Raw genomic sequence first — 19,926 nt, forward strand, 5'->3', positions numbered from 1 at the left:
ACAACGCAACTAATGGTCCCAACCCCATTTATAAGGCAAGAAATCCCACTTATTAAACCTGACAGGGCACACCTCTGAAGTGAAAACCATTCCCGGTGACTACCTTTTGAAGTTCATCAAGAGAATGCCAAGAGTGTGCAAAGCAGTCATCAAAGCAAAAGGTGGCTACTGTGAAGAACCTAGAATATAAGACAAATGTTCAGTTGTTTCACACTTTCTTGTTAAGTGTATAATTCCACATGTGTTAATTCATAGTTTTGATGCCTTCAGTGTGAATGTACAATTTTGTAGTCATGAAAATACTGAAAAATCTTTAAATGACAAGCTGTGTCCAAACTTTTGATCTGTACTGTATGTGTATATATATATGTATATATATATATATACTGTATATATATATATATACATATATATATATATATAAATACATATATATATATATGTATATATATATATATATATACATACACACACATGCTAATTGTTAGTTATTTAATCCCATAAAATTAATTTATGCCTATGTTTTTCCCACTTCACCAACTTAAACTATTTAGTGCTGATTAGAGTTGAGCGACTTTTACTTTTTTTAGGATCGAGTCGGGTTTTGCAAAACCCGACTTTCTCAAAAGTCAGGTCGGGTGAAATCCGCCGATTATTGCGAAAAGTCGGGGGCCGACCGAAACACGAAACCCAATGCAAGTCAAAGGGGAATCAAAGTCGGCAGTGAGTGGAGGACTGGAAAATACCTACAGTTTCCATTTTAATGCCAAAAACATAAATTCTTATTTCTTAAGCTGGTCAATCTTAATTTACTTTATAATAATAGTTAGGCATGAAAAACAGGGGATCATTTGGCTAAACTTGTGGGGGGGGTAAGGGTGGCTCAAGATTTTCGTGGGCCCAGGAAAAGCGGAATGAGTCACGGCAGTGGAGCAGGGAGAGGTAAGTATTTCAACTTTGCAAGTGCTGTGATCCTGAGCAAGCAGGGGGGCCCACTAGTTGGCACTGGCACAGGGCCCCTCATAGTAGGGTGGTGTGTTTGATGGCGGGCGGCGCCTCCCACTGCCAGAGACACTTTTGCATACTATGAAGGGCCCTGTGCCAGTGCCAACGAATATGCCCCCCACCTGATGAAGGAACCTGCACTTTCATCTGCACCATCCTCTTTGTCCCCGTGTAAGGGGGTATAGTATGCGGGAACAGGAACCTGACTTTCAGCAGGGTCAGATTCTGGCTGTGTAGAGTGCAAGGGGAATGTAGTGGTCTGGGTCAATGTACCAGCAGACTCATCTAGCAGTGGCTGGGCAATGGGCAGGGTGAGGAGGAAACACAGATATAGGCCCAAAATGAAAAAGTAGGCTAAAAGCAGTTCAAAATTAGTAACAGAACTAAACAGGCAGCATTGCTTTATTCAGTGGAGGACAACTGTAATGAGAGGCTGACACAGTTACTAGGCCCAAATAAGTACATAGGCTAAATGCAGTTCAAAATTGGTAAGAGGAGTACACAGGTGGCATAGATTTGCTCAGCGGAGGAGGACAACTGTAATGAGAGGCTTACACAGTTACTAGGCCCAAGTAAGTAAGTAGGCTAAATGCAGTTCAAAATTGGTAAGAGGAGTACACAGGTGGCATAGCTTAGTTCAGCGGAGGAGGACAACTGTAATGAGAGGCTCACACAGACTTAGTAGGCCTAAAATAAAAAAGTAGGCTAAATGCAGTTCAAAATTGGTAAGAGGAGTACACAGGCAGCATAGCTTTGCTCAGCGGAGGAGGATAACTGTAATGAGAGGCTCACACAGTTACTAGGCCCAAATAAGTAAGTAGGCTAAATGCATTTCAAAATTGGTAACAGGAGTACACAGGTGGCATTGCTTTGTTCAGCGGAGGTCAACTGTAATGAGAGGCTGACACAGTTACTAGGCCCAAGTAAGTAAGTAGGCTAAATGCAGTTCAAAATTGGTAAGAGGAGTACACAGGTGGCATAGCTTTGCTCATTGGAGGATGACAACTGTAATGAGAGGCTCACACAGTTACTAGGCCCAAATAAGTAAGTAGGCTAAATGCAGTTCAAAATTGGTAAAATGAGTACACAGGTGGCATTGCTTTGTTCAGTGGAGGACAACTGTAATGAGAGGCTGACACAGTTACTAGGCCCAAGTAAGTAAGTAGGTTAAATGCAGTTCAAAATTGGTAAGAGGAGTACACAGGCGGCATAGCTGTGCTCAGCGGAGGAGGACAACTGTAATGAGAGGCTCACACAGACTTAGTAGGCATAAAATAAAAAAGTTGGCTAAATGCAGTTCAAAATTGGTAACAGGAGTACACAGGTGGCATTGCTTTGTTCAGTGGAGGACAACTGTAATAAGCGGCTGACACAGTTAGTAGGCTAAAATAATAAAGTGGGCTAAATGTCAGCCAAAAAAATGTTCATAAATAAACTGGTGGCATAGCTAGATACAGGGGTGGGCTCCTCTGCTTAGTAGCAGACAGTGGTAGTTGGCGCAAAGTAATAACTGGTCTAAATGGAGGCCAGGGCCCCTGTATATTTTTATGATCATCTCTAATTGCAACAAATTTGTATTGGCAGTGCCATTGAATGATTTAACAGCACAGACTACACAGTGGTGCAGGGAGATGTAAGTTTTGCAAGTGATAGGCCACTGTTCGAGCTGGGGGGAGCACTCTATTGTGGGCAGTGGTACTGGCACAGGGCCCCTCATATTACGACGGTGTATCTGACGTTGGTTGTGCACCACCACCATCAGAGACACTTCAATGCACTGTGAGGGACCCTGTGCCAGTGCCGTCGCCCAAGAGTGGGCACACCCATCTGTCCAGGCAAACGGCACCCGCACGGGTGCTTGCGCCAAGTGGTGACCACAGCCCTGTGGGGGGAGTCAGCCCATTTACGGAGGTATATGGCCTATGGTGGACATTCAGCAGCTGCAAATGGAGGAGTTGGAGCAGTCAGTAAGAGGAGGCCATAAGCAAGACATTTTTCAGGCAAGCTATGTGTCAGCAGGGGAAGGTGAAGCAAAATAATTTGAAATCCATGATTGGTTCATTTTAATGAAGGTTAGATCATCAACACTGTTAAGGTTGGCGGAACGCATCGAATATATTTATTAAGTGAGATTGGTGCGTTCGCAACCCGGGATCCACCGTGTAGGAAAGAAACTGCTGCTAAGTTAATGGTGGCACTATATGGCGGTATGAACCAGCTCTGTTAGCTTCACAGAGCAGCCGAGAAGGCAAAGCTCTGTGCCCTGTTAGACTTTCACAGAGGCACAGGCTAACCACCCAATGAGAGCAGTCAGTGGTCATGCATGCACACAAAACTCGCCGGAGATGCCAGCATTCTAGGGGCTTATTTCAGCCGGGTCCCCGAACACACATAAACACAAACTCCTCGCTGGAGGTGCCAGCATTCTAGGGACTTATTTCAGCCGGGTCCCTGAACACATGCAAACACATGACCATACTGGCGCAAAGCACATAACATATGAAGATACTACTGCATGGCCGTGCGGCCATGCGAGCCTTAAATAGTTGCAGCACGTTCAGGACCTTTCAAAGAAGGACCAATGGAGTTGCTGCAGTACCTGAGCATGTGACCCTAGATATCCACTGAGAGATCTTGCCCTGGTCATGCTCAGTGTGTGCAAAGCAGAACTTAGTCCTAGCACCTTCAGGACCTTCCAAGAAGGACCAATGGAAGTCGCTGCAGTACCTGAGCATGTGACCCTAGATCTCCACTGAGAGATCCTGCCCTGGGCATTCTCAGTGTGTGCAAAGTAGGACTTAGTCCCAGAAAAGACTGCTCACCGTAGAACAGTGCAGGGTACAATAGCAGAGGCTGGAGAGGCAATAGTAACCCTTTGCACAGTACCAGTCTCAGCGAGACGCTGGGAGCGACGTCTCCACTGAGCAGGCTCCACTGCGGCCGAAGCAGAATGGGAGACCGCAGCAGACACGGATCGAGATTCCCCCTGTGCAGCAGAGGAAACTCGACTCCTAACAAACATTTCAGGTAGCCAGACGTGTCCTTTTTTCGGTCATTATTGAACCGGCAGCACTGAAGACTCTTTCTGATAGCACACTAGCAGCTGGGCAAGCGAGCTCCTGTAATGCATATTCTGCCAATGCAGGCCAGGTGTCTATTTTAGATGCCCAGTAATCAAAGGGGAATGACCTGTGAGGGAGAACATCGATAAGGGAGGAAAAATAGTTGGTAACCATACTTGACAAATGCTGTCTCCTGTCACTTTGAATCGATGCAGCAGTACCTGTCGTGTCTGCAGTCATTGCGAAATCACTCCACAACCGGGTCATAAAACCCTTCTGTCCAATGCCACTTCTGATTTGTGCACCTCTAACACCTCTGCCATGTTGCCCCCTACAGCTCGTGTGAGAACCATCACCGCCGCTGTGTGCTGGGAATGCCTGAATCAAACGGTCTACAAGAGTTACTTGTTTGGTAGCCAATATTTGCTCAAGGTTCTCATGTGGCATGATATTTTGTAATTTTCCTTTGTATCGTGGATCCACGAGGAAGGCTAGCCAGTAATCGTCATCGGTCATCATTTTGATAATGCGGGGGTTCATTTTTAGGATACACAAGCCATACTCTGCCATGTGGGCCAATGTTCCAGGTGTCAACTGCTTGTGCTGGGTTGAGGAGCACTTTCTTGCAAATCAACATCACTTGTGGCCCGCAAAAAGCCTATACCTGACCTTGCAATGCCACCAGTTTCTATTGCCCCCTAAGAAGCATCCTCCTCCCATAAATATTCATCCTCATCATCCCCCTCTTCCTCGTTGTCCCCCACCTCATCCAGGAGAGTTCCCTGAGCAGACATGGCTGATTGTCATCAAGGCTTCCCTCCTCCTCGGCTGCAGACGCCTGCTGCTTGATGTGCATCAAACTTTGCATCAGCAGACACAATAGTGGGATGCTCATGCTTATGATGGCGTCGTCTGCACTTACCAGACGTGTGCATTCCTCAAAACACTGAAGGACTTCACAGAGGTCTTGAAGCTTTGACCACTGCACACCAGACAACTCCATGTCTGCCATCCAACTGCCTGCCCATGTATGTGTATCCTCCCACAAATAAATGACAGCACGCCTCTGTTCGCACAACCTCTGAAGCATGTGCAGTGTGGAGTTCCACCTTGTTGCAATGTCGATTATTAGGCGGTGCTGGCGAAGATTCAGCGATCGCTGATTGTTCAGTATACGGCTGGAGTGCACCGGCGACCGGCGAATGTGCGAGCAAAGTCTTTGCACCTTCAAGAGCAGGGCAGGTAACTCCGAATAATTTTTCAGGAAGCACTGCACCACCAGGTTCAAGGTGTGAGCCAGGCAAGGTATATGTTTCAGTTCTGAAAGGGCTATGGCAGCAATAAAATCCCTTCCGTTATCACTGACTACCTTGCCTGCATCCAGATGTTCACTGCCCAGCCATGACTGAGTTTCTTGCTGCAAGTACTCGGCCAGTACTTCTACGGTGTGTCTGTTGTCACCCAAACACTTCATTTGTAGCACAGCCTGCTGACGCTTACCACTAGCTGTTCCATAATGGGACACCTCATGTGCAACACTGGCAGCTGCGGATGGAGTGGTTGTGTGACTGCGCTCTGTGGACTCTTTCACTTCTGAAGGAGGAGGAGGAGGGGTGGCGAACGCCTACAGCAAACTGTTTCCTATACCGTGGGTTAGGCAGAACTGTCCCCTGTGGACCCTGCATCCACCACATTAACCCAGTGCACCATGATGGACACGTAACGTCCCTGGCCATGCCTACTGGTCCATGCATCTGTTGTGAGGGGCATCTTTCTACTGACTGATTGCCTAAGTGCATGGACAATGTGGTCTTTGACATGCTGGTGGAAGGCTGGGATGGTTTTTCTCACAAAGAAGTGTCGACTGGGTAGGTCATAGCTTCGCTTTCAACCAACCGGTAGGGCATCATCTCTTAGTCTAGCAATGTGGGCGTTCAAACCCTGTGTACGCGGATGACAGGATGAGTACTTTCTTTTCCTAACGAGAGTCTCTTGTAGGGTGAGCTGGACTGGAGAGCTGCATACGGTGGAACTAGCGGGGGTGGTAGTGGACATGGCAGATTGAGAGTGTTGGTGATGGTATTCTTGATGTTGGCCTACCTACAGTGTTTCCTACCAAGAACCTTGTGATTCCCTGACTGCTTTGGCCTTGCGACGATACCTCCACATTTGCTGCTGGTGGTGTCCTAACCGGTGGGCTTACAGTGTTGCTGACTACCTTCATTCTGAGCAGGTGCACCAACGGTACTGGACGTTTGGTGCTTAGTCCAGGCTTGCAAGTCCATGCTGGTTAAATGTCTACGAATGCACATTGTATTTAAATTTAGGAGATTCTTCCCTCTGCTAAAGGTCTTTAAGCACTTCTTACAGATAACTTTGCACTGATCATTCGGATCTTGGTTAAAAAATTCCCACACTGCACTCTTCCTACTATGGATTACCTTTTCAGGCATTGTACGCTGTGCTACTTTCACCAGATGGCCACGCTGTCCTAAAACTGTTTTTGGTTTTAACAAACATTTTTGGCCAGATATGTGCCTGCCAGATGAAAGCTGTTGTGATGTAGATGGCTGCTGCGGATCATCCTCCCCCGCTTCTGAGCGACTGGCAGCGGCACCCTCTTCCCCAATGGCTGCCAATCTGGGTCAACAACTGTGTCATCTATCACCTCCTTTTCAATGTCATGTGCACCTTCCTCTGTGTCACCGTGTAAGGTGCTATAGCGTTCGTGACGGGGCACCATAGTCTCATCAGGGTCAGATTCTGGCTCAGTACACTGCGAGGGCAATGTAGTGATCTGAGTCAATTGAACAGCATAATAATCTAGCTGTGGCTGTGCATCTGTGCACTCCATGTCTGATTCATCTTTCAACAAATTCCCTCTCTAACGCAGGCACGGTATATGTAAAGAGCTTCATGGAGTAAACTGTAGTGTCGCCTGCCGCATCTTTCACTTTTGGTTTGGGTGAAGCACACAAGGAAGCGACTTGTTACTGACCGGGAGCATCCACTGACGACTCGCTGCTTTTAGATTTCGAACCTTCTGAAGAGGAGGCGAAAGAGCTAGAGGCTGAGTCAGCAAGGAAAGCCAAAACTTTTTCCTGCTGCTTTGGCTTTAAAAGCTGTTTTGCTATTCCCAGATAAGGGAGCCTTCGAGGCCTTGTGCAGCCAGACGATGACGCTGGCTCAACACCTCGAGCCTTTGGTGCTATTTTGGTTTTCCCACTACCAACAGATGCTCCACCACCACCAACACCATCAGTACCAGCTGGCAAAGACCGCCCACAGCCTCTTCCACCAGACTTCCTCATTTTTTGAAAAATCTAACCAAAATAACAACCGTTATATGGTACTGTGAAACAAGGTAGAGGGTGTTTATAAACTTGTGGAAAATTTAAATCTCCCTTTTTTTTTTGGGGGGGGGGGAGACTGCAACAAAACTCAGACGTAGTGTATTACACTACACAATGTAAGTGGCAGAACGTGGCTGGCTGATATACGACAAACTAACAGAACTGACGTAGATCCACTTAGTGCCAATTTAAATCTCCTTTTTTTGGGGGGGAGACTGCAGCAAAACTCAGGCCCAGTGTATTACACTACACAATGTAAGTGGCAGAACGTGGCTGGCTGATATACGACAAACTAACAGAACTGACGTAGATCCACTTTGTTAGGACTGGCGGAACGCACCAAGAGAGATGATATAGATGCGTTCGCAGTCCGAGGTCCACCGTGCAGGTGAAACCTGCTGCTAGAAAATGACAGACAATATGGCGGTATTCAAAAGTATACACGCGTGGGTTAAACCTCACCCAGCGTGAAGAAAGCGATCCTGTTGCGTCACAGGACCGCGGTACCGCACATAGAGCGCGAGCAAGTGGTCAGCGAACTAAACCCCAACAGGGATTATAGTCCGATTAGACCCTTGCTGGCACTACACCGCTACTGGGTGTGAAAGGAATTATATAATGAAGGCACCGAAGTGCGAACTGTGCCGTGCTGGCAGGCACCACTAAGCACCCAGACGTGGGTCAGGAAGCGCACACTGGCGCGTGGCACCGCACTGGCGGTCACAGCAGTAGACGCTGACACGTGTGTGACACGTTGAGTGATAAGTCGGGCACTAGATAGCAGCCATACTCCATACGCGAACAATCATACAATAGGGTAGGGGTATTTAAAGAACGACTTGCACTCACAACAAACACACGTATTAAATTGTACACTAGCGCATGGCCGTGCGGTCATGCGCAGTTTATATAGTTGCAGGACAGGAAGCGGCCACAGAAACTTTGCCCTTCCAAGACCTGCCAAGAGGACCAATAGAATGCGCTGCAGAGTCTGAGCACATGACCCTCGATCTCCAACGGGAGATCTTGCCCTGGGCATGCTCAGTGTGCGCAGACAAGGACTTAGTCCCAGAGAAGTCCACTCGCTGCTGACCAGTATAGGCTTTACAGGCAGAAGCTGGAGAAGCTGCAGTAACTCTTCTCACAGAGTCAGACTGAGCGAGACGCTGGGATCGACGTCCCTGCTGAGCAGGCTCCACTGCGGCTGGAGGAGAATGGGAGACCGCAGCGGAGACGGATCGAGATTCCCCCTGTGCAGCAGAGGAAACTCGACTCCTAACATTACCCCCCCTCCTTGGGCCTCGCTACATTCGAAGGCAGCAATGAGCTGTGGGGCCCGAATGTTTTCAGCAGGCTCCCATGACCTGTTCTCTGGACCATAACCCTTCCAATCCACCAGATAGAACTTTTTGCCGCAAACCACCTTACACCCCAAAATAGCGTTCACCTCGTAATCGTCCGTAGACGAACCCGATGTCCCGGCAGATGACTCGGAAAACCGGGACATGTATATGGGTTTCAAGAGGGACACATGAAAGGTGTTGGTGATACCCAAGCGTGGAGGAAGAGCCAGGCGGTAGACCACAGGATTAACCTGTTCGAGAACCTTGAAGGGACCCAAGTAGCGAAGCGCAAACTTAGTGGACTCAACTCGCAGCCTGATGTTACGGGCGGAGAGCCACACCAAGTCGCCAGGAGCAAAGGTCGGAGCGGGGCGCCGATGAACATCGGCGGAGGACCTCATTCTCTCCTTGGAAGCCCGAATGGCATCCTGAGTGCGATCCCAAATGTCCCGTGCCTCCACAGCCCAGTCTGCCACCCTGGAATCGGCGGAAGACACGGGCATGGGCACAGGTACCCACGGATGCTGACCATAGTTAAGGAGGAATGGGGTCTGTCCAGTGGAATCAGCTACAGCATTGTTAAGAGCAAACTCCGCCCACGGTAGCAAAGATGCCCAGTCATCTTGTTTAGCAGAGACAAAATGTCGCAGATATGTGACCAAGGTCTGGTTGGCTCTCTCCACCAACCAATTCGTCTCGGGATGATATGCCGAAGAGAGATTCAACTCGATGCTGAAAAGGCGACAAAGCTCTCTCCAGAACCGAGACGCAAACTGGGGACCCCGGTCACTGACAATTTTGTCTGGCATACCGTGAAGACGGAAGATGTGTTTAACAAACAATGCTGCCAAGGCCCATACAGAAGGTAGCCGGGGAAGCGGCACCAAATGCTCCATTTTAGAAAAATGGTCGGTGATAACCCAAATGACAGTACAGCCACGTGACTTGGGCAAACCCACCACAAAGTCCATCCCGACCATCTCCCAGGGCCTGTCTGCCACCGGCAGAGGGTATAACAACCCAGCTGGCCGTTGACGGAGAGACTTATTTTTGGCACAAGAGACACATGCCCGAACGTAGTCTCCAACGTCACGAACCATATGTGGCCACCAATACATTCTCGCCAACAACTCAGATGTCCTCTTTGCCCCAAAGTGTCCACCCACTCTGGACGAATGAGCCCACGAGAGAACCTCCGGACGCAAATTGATGGGGACAAAAGTCTTGCCCAGAGGCACAGACTCAAGCGAAACCGGAGCTACGGTTCTCAGACTCTCTGAAGGGACAATGAGCCGAGGCTCGTCCTCCTCCTCCTCAGTTGACACCAGGGAGCGAGAGAGAGCGTCAGCACGAATGTTCTTCTCCCCGGCGAGATAATGTAGAGTGAAGTGGAACCGGGAGAAAAACAAGGACCATCTGGCTTGACGAGAATTCAGCCGCTGGGCTGTCTGTAAATAGACCAAATTCTTGTGGTCCGTGAAGACTTGGAATGGGAACCGAGCACCCTCCAAGAGATGTCTCCATTCCGAAAAGGCCAACTTCATTGCCAGCAACTCCCTATCCCCGATGGAGTAATTTCTCTCCGCTGGTGGGAAGGTTTTTGAGAAGAAGAAGCATGGATGCTTCCGACCTTGAGCATCCTTTTGATAGAGGACTGCTCCTGCACCAACGGAAGAGGCATCCACCTCCATTAGGAATGGCTTATCCACATCGGGACGATGCAAGATGGGAGCGCTAGCAAAGTGGGACTTAATAGAAGTGAAGGCCTTGGAGACCTCTTCGGACCATGATTTAGGATTCGCTCCCTTCTTGGTGAGGGATACCAAGGGAGCTACCAGGGTTGAGAAGTGGGGGATGAACTGACGATAGTAATTTATGAACCCCATAAAGCGCTGCACCGCTTTCAGAGAATGGGGTTCCTGCCAGTCCATCACTGCCTGTAGTTTGGCAGGATCCATAGCCAATCCCTGGGCCGAGATGATGTAGCCCAGGAAAGGTAAAGACTCCTGCTCAAACATACACTTCTCCAATTTGGCATAGAGGAAGTTTGCCCGTAGGAGGTCGAAGACTTTGCAAACATCTCTCCGGTGGGAGTCAATATCTGGAGAGTAGATAAGAATAACATCCAGATAGACTACGACCGAGGTGGAAAGCATATCCCGGAAGATATCGTTCACAAAGTCTTGGAAAACGGCTGGGGCATTACAGAGCCCGAAGGGCATCACCAGATATTCATAGTGCCCATCCCTGGTGTTAAAGGCCGTCTTCCATTCGTCCCCCTCACGGATGCGAATCAGGTTGTAAGCACCCCGCAAATCTAATTTGGTAAATACCCTTGCTCCCCGAAGTCTATCGAATAACTCAGATATCAAGGGCAAAGGATACTTATTCTTAACGGTGATGGCGTTAAGACCCCTGTAGTCTATGCATGGGCTCAATTCCCCATTCTTCTTCTGCACGAAGAAGAACCCTGCCCCAGCAGGTGACACTGACTTCCTAATGAATCCTCTTGCCAGATTTTCCTGGATGTACTGTGACATTGCCTCCGTCTCCGGGAGAGATAGCGGATAAACTCGACCCCGGGGAGGCTCAGCACCAGGCAAGAGATCAATAGGACAGTCATAGGGGCGATGAGGCGGAAGTACCTCCGCCGCCTTTTTGGAGAACACGTCTGCATAAGACCAATACTGCTTGGGGAGAGAGGATAGATCTGCGGGTACCTCAGTAGTAGCAACCTGAATGCACTCCCTCTGACACCTACCCCCACAAGATTCACCCCAACCCAGAATTCTGCCTGAGGACCACTCGATATGAGGAGAGTGGTACCGTAGCCAAGGTATTCCCAACAGGACCTCATCAATTCCTTCCGGAATGACGAGCAGAGAAATTATCTCCTGATGAGATGGCGACATGGACAGAGTAAAAGGGATGGTCTGGTGTGTTATCTGTGAGGGCAATGTCGACCCATTCACCACTCGCACCGTTACTGGTTGAGCAAGCATAACCAGGGGTATTGCGTGACGTTGGGCAAAGGCAGAAGACATAAAATTGCCCTCCGCCCCAGAATCCACGCAGAGCTCTACCGAGTGGGAGAATGAGCCAATAGTAATTGTCCCCTTAAAGGACAACTTAGAGGCAAACGTCGCCGTGTCTAGTGTACCTCCACCTACTACCACTAGACGCTGACGTTTCCTCGACCGCTGAGGACATCTGGTGGCTAGATGTCCTGACTGCTGGCAAACATGACAGACCCTGAGTGCACAAGCGGTCCGGGACTTAGATCCTGCTTGTGACACTTCCCTGGCCTCATGTGACTCAGGAACCAGGACCGGAAATTCCAGAGGTTTGGCGAAAGTAGGAGCCAGCCGAAACCTCTGCCTACACTGGGCTCGCTCTAACCTCCGCTCGTTAAAACGGAGGTCAATTCGAGTGGAGACAGTTATTAACTCCTCCAGTGTGTCAGGAATCTCCCTAGTGGCCAGAGCGTCCTTTACGTGGTCAGCCAATCCCCTCCAAAATATGGGGATAAGAGCTTTATCCGACCAATCCAGCTCAGATGCTAAGGTGCGGAATTGGACGGCAAAATGACTGACCAAGGACTCACCCTGAGTTAATGCCAGCAATTGGAGCGCAGTATCATGGGTGACTTGAGGTCCTAAAAAGACCTGTTTCAGAGGGCTCAGAAACAGCGGAGCACTCTGCACCACATGATCGCCACGCTCCCACAGCGGCGTAGCCCATTCCAACGCCCTGTCCGACAATAGAGACAGAATAAATCCCACCTTAGCCCGCTCTGTGGGAAAACGTGTAGCCAGGAGCTCGAGGTGAATAGAGCACTGACTCACAAATCCCCTACAAAACTTGCTATCACCAGAAAATTTTTCTGGCAGCGGGAGGCGAGATAATGTCGGAACAGGGGTGGCAATGGACATAGTAGCTGCAGCCATGCTGGCAGCCTGTACAGCTACTGCAGTAACATCCACAGCCGAGGTCGCGCTCTCGAGAGCCGCCAACCTACCCTCCAGCTGCTGGATATGCCGCAGAGATTGCTGTTTGTCTGTCATCACTAGCCAGACCCTGGCGCTAGTGTAATGTTAGGACTGGCGGAACGCACCAAGAGAGATGATATAGATGTGTTCGCAGTCCGGGGTCCACCGTGCAGGTGAAACCTGCTGCTAGGAAATGACAGACAATATGGCGGTATTCAAAAGTATACACGCGTGGGTTAAACCTCACCCAGCGTGAAGAAAGCGATCCTGTTGCGTCACAGGACCGCGGTACCGCACATAGAGCGCGAGCAAGTGGTCAGCGAACTAGACCCCAACAGGGATTGTAGTCCGATTAGACCCTTGCTGGCACTACACCGCTACTTGGTGTGAATGGAATTATATAATTAAGGCACCGAAGTGCGAACTGTGCCGTGCTGGCAGGCACCACTAAGCACCCAGACGTGGGTCAGGAAGCGCACACTGGCGCGTGGCACTGCACTGGCGGTCACAGCAGTAGACGCTGACACGTGTGTGACACGTTGAGTGATAAGTCGGGCACTAGATAGCAGCCATACTCCATACGCGAACAATCATACAATAGGGTAGGGGTTAGGGTTGAGCGAAACGGGTCGTTCATTTTCAAAAGTCGCCGACTTTTGGCAAAGTCGGGTTTCATGAAACCCGATCCGACCCCTGTGCGGGGTCGGCCATGCGGTACGCGACTTTCGCGCCAAAGTCGCGTTTCAATGACGCGAAAAGCGCCATTTCTCAGCCAATGAAGGTAAACGCAGAGTGTGGGCAGCGTGATGACATAGGTCCTGGTCCCCACCATCTTAGAGAAGGGCATTGCAGTGATTGGCTTGCTGTCTGCGGCGTCACAGGGGCTATAAAGGGGAGTTCCCGCCGACCGCCATGTTACTGCTGCTGATCTGAGCTTAGGGAGAGGTTGCTGCCGCTTCGTCAGAAGCAGGGATAGCGTTAGGCAGGGTCCATTAACCACCAAACCGCTTGTGCTGTAGCGATTTCCACTGCCCAACACCACCTTCGGTGTGCAGGGACAGTGGAAGCTACATTTTTTTTTTCCCCCTCAGCGCTGTAGCTCATTGGGCTGCCCTAGAAGGCTCCCTGATAGCTGCATTGCTGTGTGTACGCCGCTGTGCAAACCAACTGCTTTTTTCAAAGCACAAATCCTCTTGTTCCTTCCTTTCTGCACAGCTATCTTTTTGGTTTGTACACACTTTTTATTTAATTTGTGCATCAGTCCACTCCTTATTGCTGCCTGCCATACCTGGCTGAGATTACTGCAGGGAGATAGTAATTGAAGGACACTCCCTGATTTTTTTTTTTTTTTGTGGGAGATTAAGATTGACATTTCTGCTAGAGTGCCATCCCTGTCTGTGTCATCTCTCACTCAGTGGGCCATAGAAAGCCTATTTATTTTTTTGCTTGATTTGGGTTATAAAATCTACCTGAAAAAATCACTACATCAATCAGTGGGAGAAAAATATTGACCTCAGGGCTTGTGTGCCACTCTTGACTCCTGTGTGCATCATCACTCACTCAGTGGGCCATAGAAAGCCTATTTATTTTTTTGCTTGAGTTTGGTTCTAAAATCTACCTGAAAAAATCACTACATCAATCAGTGGGAGAAAAATATTGGCCTCAGGGCTTGTGTGCCACTCCTGACTCCTGTGTGCATCATCACTCACTCAGTGGGCCATAGAAAGCCCATTTTTTTTTTTTGCTTTATTTGGGTTCTAAATTCTACCTGAAAAAATCAATAAATCAATCAGTGGGAGATTAATATTGGCCTTTGGGCTTGTGTGCCAGTTCTAAGCGTGCCATCTCTCTCTCTCAGATAGTGGGCCATAGAAAGCCTATTTATTTATTTATTTTTTTTATTGGGTTTATAAATTTTCCCTGGAAAAAAAAAAAAAGTGGGAGATTAATATTGGCCTCTGGGCTTGTGTGCCAGTCCTGAGCGTGCCATCTCTCTCACAAATAGTGGGCCATAGAAAGCCTATTTATTTTTTTGGTTGATTTGGGTTCATAATTCTACCTGAAAAAATCAATAAATCAATCAGTGGGAGATTAATATTGGCCTTTGGGCTTGTGTGCCAGTCCTAAGCGTGCCATCTCTCTCTGTCTCTCAGATAGTGGGCCATAGAAAGCCTATTTATTATTTTTTTTATTGGGTTTATAAATTTTCCCTGGAACAAAAAAAAAAAAGTGGGAGATAAATATTGGCCTCTGGGCTTGTGTGCCACTCCTGACTCCTGTGTGCATCATCTCTCACTCAGTGGGCCATAGAAAGCCTTTTTTGTTTTATTTGTTTTCTAAATTCTCCCTGAAAAAATCATTTTATTTTCTTTGGTTTCTAAATTCTTCCTGAAAAAATCATTTTATTCTATTTTTTTTTTCCTAAAGTCTCCCTGAAAAAAAAAACAAAAAAAACAAATCAGTGGGAGATTAATATTGCCCTTTCTGCTTGTGTGCCAGTCTTGACTCCAGGGTGTGCCATCTCTCTCTCTCTCTCCAATTGTGGGCCATAGAAAGCCTGTTATTTTTTTAGCTTGATTTGGGTTCCAAAATCTACCTGAAAAAATCACTACATCAATCAGTGGGAGATAAATATTGGCCTCTGGGCTTGTGTGCCACTCCTGACTCCTGTGTGCGTCATCTCTCACTCAGTGGGCCATAGAAAGCCTTTTTTTGTTTTATTTGTTTTCTAAATTCTCCCTGAAAAAATCATTTTATTTTATTTGGTTTCTAAATTCTTCCTGAAAAAATCATTTTATTCTATTTTTTTTTTCCTAAAGTCTCCCTGAAAAAAAAAAAAAAAAAAACAAATCAGTGGGAGATTAATATTGCCTTTTCTGCTTGTGTGCCAGTCTTGACTCCTGGGTGTGCCATCTCTCTCTCTCTCTCCAATTGTGGGCCATAGAAAGCCTATTATTTTTTTTAGCTTGATTTGGGTTCCAAAATCTACCTGAAAAAATCACTACATCAATCAGTGGGAGATAAATATTGGCCTCTGGGCTTGTGTGCCTCTCCTGACTCCTGTGTGCGTCATCTCTCACTCAGTGGGCCATAGAAAGCCTTTTTTTGTTTTATTTGTTTTCTAAATTCTCCCTGAAAAAATCATTTTATTTTCTTTGGTTTCTAAATTCTTCCTGAAAAAATCATTTTATTCTATTTTTTTTTTCCTAAAGTCTTCCTGAAAAAAAAAAAAACAAAAAACAAATCAGTGGGAGATTAATATTGCCCTTTCTGCTTGTGTGCCAGTCTTGACTCCTGGGTGTGCCATCTCTCTCTCTCTCTCCAATTGTGGGCCATAGAAAGCCTATTTTTTTTTAGCTTGATTTGAGTTCCAAAATCTACCTGAAAAAATCACTACATCAATCAGTGGGAGATAAATATTGGCCTCTGGGCTTGTGTGCCACTCCTGACTCCTGTGTGCGTCATCTCTCACTCAGTGGGCCATAGAAAGCCTTTTTTTGTTTTATTTGTTTTCTAAATTCTCCCTGAAAAATTCATTTTATTTTATTTGGTTTCTAAATTCTTCCTGAAAAAAATCATTTTATTCTATTTTTTTTTTCCTAAAGTCTCCCTGAAAAAAAAAACAAAAAACAAATCAGTGGGAGATTAATATTGCCCTTTCTGCTTGTGTGCCAGTCTTGACTCCTGGGTGTGCCATCTCTCTCTCTCTCTCCAATTGTGGGCCATAGAAAGCCTATTATTTTTTTTAGCTTGATTTGGGTTCCAAAATCTACCTGAAAAAATCACTACATCAATCAGTGGGAGATAAATATTGGCCTCTGGGCTTGTGTGCCACTCCTGACTCCTGTGTGCGTCATCTCTCACTCAGTGGGCCATAGAAAGCCTTTTTTTGTTTTATTTGTTTTCTAAATTCTCCCTGAAAAAATCATTTTATTTGGTTTCTAAATTCTTCCTGAAAAAATCATTTTATTCTATTATTTTTTTTTCCTAAAGTCTCCCTTAAAAAAAAAAAAAAAATCAAATCAGTGGGAGATTAATATTTACATTTGTGCTTCAGTGACAGTCCTGCGTGTGTGGCATCTCTCTCATTTGTTGCCACCAACAACAGAGTGTGTAACATTGTGCCTGATTTTCGTTGTGGTCTCACTCACCTGTAAAGGGGTAGCTAAATCATACTGAAGTTATAGCTCACCGTGTAATTTGTGTGACAGCAACAAATACCGTTAGTTTGTTTACGTTTTTAAAACAATGAGGAAGTATGGTGGAAGAGGTCGTGGCCGGGGGCGTTCATTGTCAGCTGGTAATGAGGGTAGTGGTAGTGGTGGAGCATCAGCTGGTCGTGGGAAAAAAAATATTGCACCTAAGTCTGGAGCTGTGGAGCCAGGTTCGTCGTCTGGCTACACAAGGCCTCGAACGCTCCCTTTTCTGGGAGTAGGAAAACCGCTTTTAAAGCCGGAGCAGCAAGAGCAAGTTTTGGCTTATCTTGCTGACTCAGCCTCTAGCTCTTTTGCCTCCTCTCATGAAACTGGTAAATGTCAAAGCAGCGCGTCGTTAGTGGATGTTCACGGTCAGGGACAAGTCGCTTCCTTGTCCTCTTCAGCAAAAACAACAACAGAGAAGAATGCAGCAGGTGACACAACGGGTTACTCCATGGAGCTCTTTACACATACCGTCCCTGGCTTAGAAAGTGAAGCAGTTAACAGTCCATGCCCATTACAAGTTGAATCTGACATGGAGTGCACTGATGCACAGCCACAGCCAGACTACTATGCTGGTCCTTTGACTCAGACCACAACATTGCCCTCGCAGAGTGCTGATCAAGAATCAGACCCTGATGAGACTATGTTGCCCCATCACGAACGCTATACCACCGACCGACACGGTGACACAGACGAAGTTGCACACGAGCTACAAGAAGAGGTAATAGATGACCCAGTTCTTGACCCCGATTGGCAGCCATTGGGGGAACAGGGTGCAGGCGTCAGCAGTTCTGAAGCGGAGGAGGAGGGGCCGCAGCAGGCATCAACATCGCAACAGGTTCCATCTGCCGGGCCCGTATCTTGCCCAAAACGCATGGCAAAGCCAAAACCTGATGGAGGACAGCGTGGCCATCCGGTTAAAGCTCAGTCTGCAATGCTTGAAAAGGTATCCGATGCTAGAAAGAGTGCAGTCTGGCATTTTTTTAAACAACATCCAATTGATCAGCGCAAAGTCATCTGTCAAAAATGTTCAACTACCTTAAGCAGAGGACAGAATCTGAAAAGTCTCAATACAAGTTGCATGCATAGACATTTAACCACCATGCATTTGCAAGCCTGGACTAACTACCAAACGTCCCTTAAGGTTGTAGCACCCTCGGCCAAAGAAGCTAGTCAGCAACGCAACATCCCTTCCGGCAGTGTAGGGCCACCATTTTCCGCACCACCTGCAGTATCTGTTCAGGTTTCTTTGCCAGGCCAAAGCAGTCAGGGTCAGGGAATCACCAGTTTCGTAGTAGGAAACACTGCATCTAGGGCACCGGTGGCAACAATACCATCTCCCACCGTCTCTCAGTCTGCCATGTCCACCGGCACCCCCGCTAGTTCCACGATCTCCAGCTCTCCAGTCCAGCTCACCCTACATGAGACTATGGTTAGAAAAAGGAAGTACTTAGCCTCGCATCCGCGTACACAGGGTTTGAACGCACACATAGCTAGACTAATCTCGTTAGAGATGATGCCCTACCGGTTAGTTGAAAGCAAAGCTTTCAAAGCCCTGATGGACTACGCTGTACCACGCTACGAGCTACCCAGTCGACACTTTTTTTCCAGAAAAGCCATCCCAGCCCTCCACCAGCATGTTAAAGAGCGCATCGTCCATGCACTCAGGCAATCTGTGAGCACAAAGGTGCACCTGACAACAGATGCATGGACCAGTAGGCATGGCCAGGGACGTTACGTGTCCATCACGGCACACTGGGTAAATGTGGTGGATGCAGGGTCCACAGGGGACAGCAAGTTTGGGACAGTTCTGCCTAGCCCACGGTCTAGGAAACAATTGGCTGTAGCCGTTCGCACCCCCTCCTCCTCCTCTTCGTCCTCCTGCAGAAGCGAGAGCTCGTCCACAGACCGCAGTCGCACAACCACTCCATCCACAGCTGCCACTGTTGCACACCAGGTCTCCCATTATGGGGCAGTGTTATGTTTGCTAATAACAGGTGTTGTGAAGGCAATCCAGAAACACAGTGTGCTTAGCGATCAGAGCGCACACAGTGATCTGACAAATACCCAAAAATACAAGAACGAGCTCTGAGACGTGAAACTCTGTAGACTGCACACCTGATCCTATCCTAAACACAACTAAAAGCGGCTGTGGATTGCGCCTAACAACTACCTAGGCAACTCGGCACAGCCTAAGAAACTAGCTAGCCTGAAGATAGAAAAATAGGCCTGACTTGCCCCAGAGAAATTCCCCAAAGGAAAAGGCAGCCCCCCACATATAATGACTGTGAGTAAGATGAAAAGACAAAACGTAGGGATGAAATAGATTCAGCAAAGTGGGGCCCGATATTCTAGGACAGAGCGAGGACAGTAAAGCGAACTTTGCAGTCTACAAAAAACCCTAAAGCAAAACCACGCAAAGGGGGCAAAAAAAACCCACCGTGCCGAACTAATGGCACGGCGGTACACCCTTTGCGTCTCAGAGCTTCCAGCAAAACAAAAGACAAGCTGGACAGAAAAAAAGCAACAAAAAAGCAAAAAGCACTTAGCTATACAGAGCAGCAGGTGACAGGAACAATCAGGAGAAGCTCAGATCCAACACTGAAACATTGACAAGGAGCAAGGATAGCAGCATCAGGCGGAGTTAAGTAATGAAGCAGTTAACGAGCTCACCAGAACACCTGAGGGAGGAAGCTCAGAAGCTGCAGTACCACTTGTGACCACAGGAGTGAATTCAGCCACAGAATTCACAACAGTACCCCCCCCTTGAGGAGGGGTCACCGAACCCTCACCAGAGCCCCCAGGCCGACCAGGATGAGCCGCATGAAAGGCACGAACAAGATCGGAAGCATGAACATCAGAGGCAAAAACCCAGGAATTATCTTCCTGAGCATAACCCTTCCATTTAACCAGATACTGGAGTTTCCGTCTAGATACACGAGAATCCAAAATCTTCTCCACAATATACTCCAATT

Source organism: Ranitomeya imitator, chromosome 3 (genome assembly GCF_032444005.1).
Source record: "Ranitomeya imitator isolate aRanImi1 chromosome 3, aRanImi1.pri, whole genome shotgun sequence".
Lineage (NCBI taxonomy): Eukaryota > Metazoa > Chordata > Amphibia > Anura > Dendrobatidae > Ranitomeya > Ranitomeya imitator.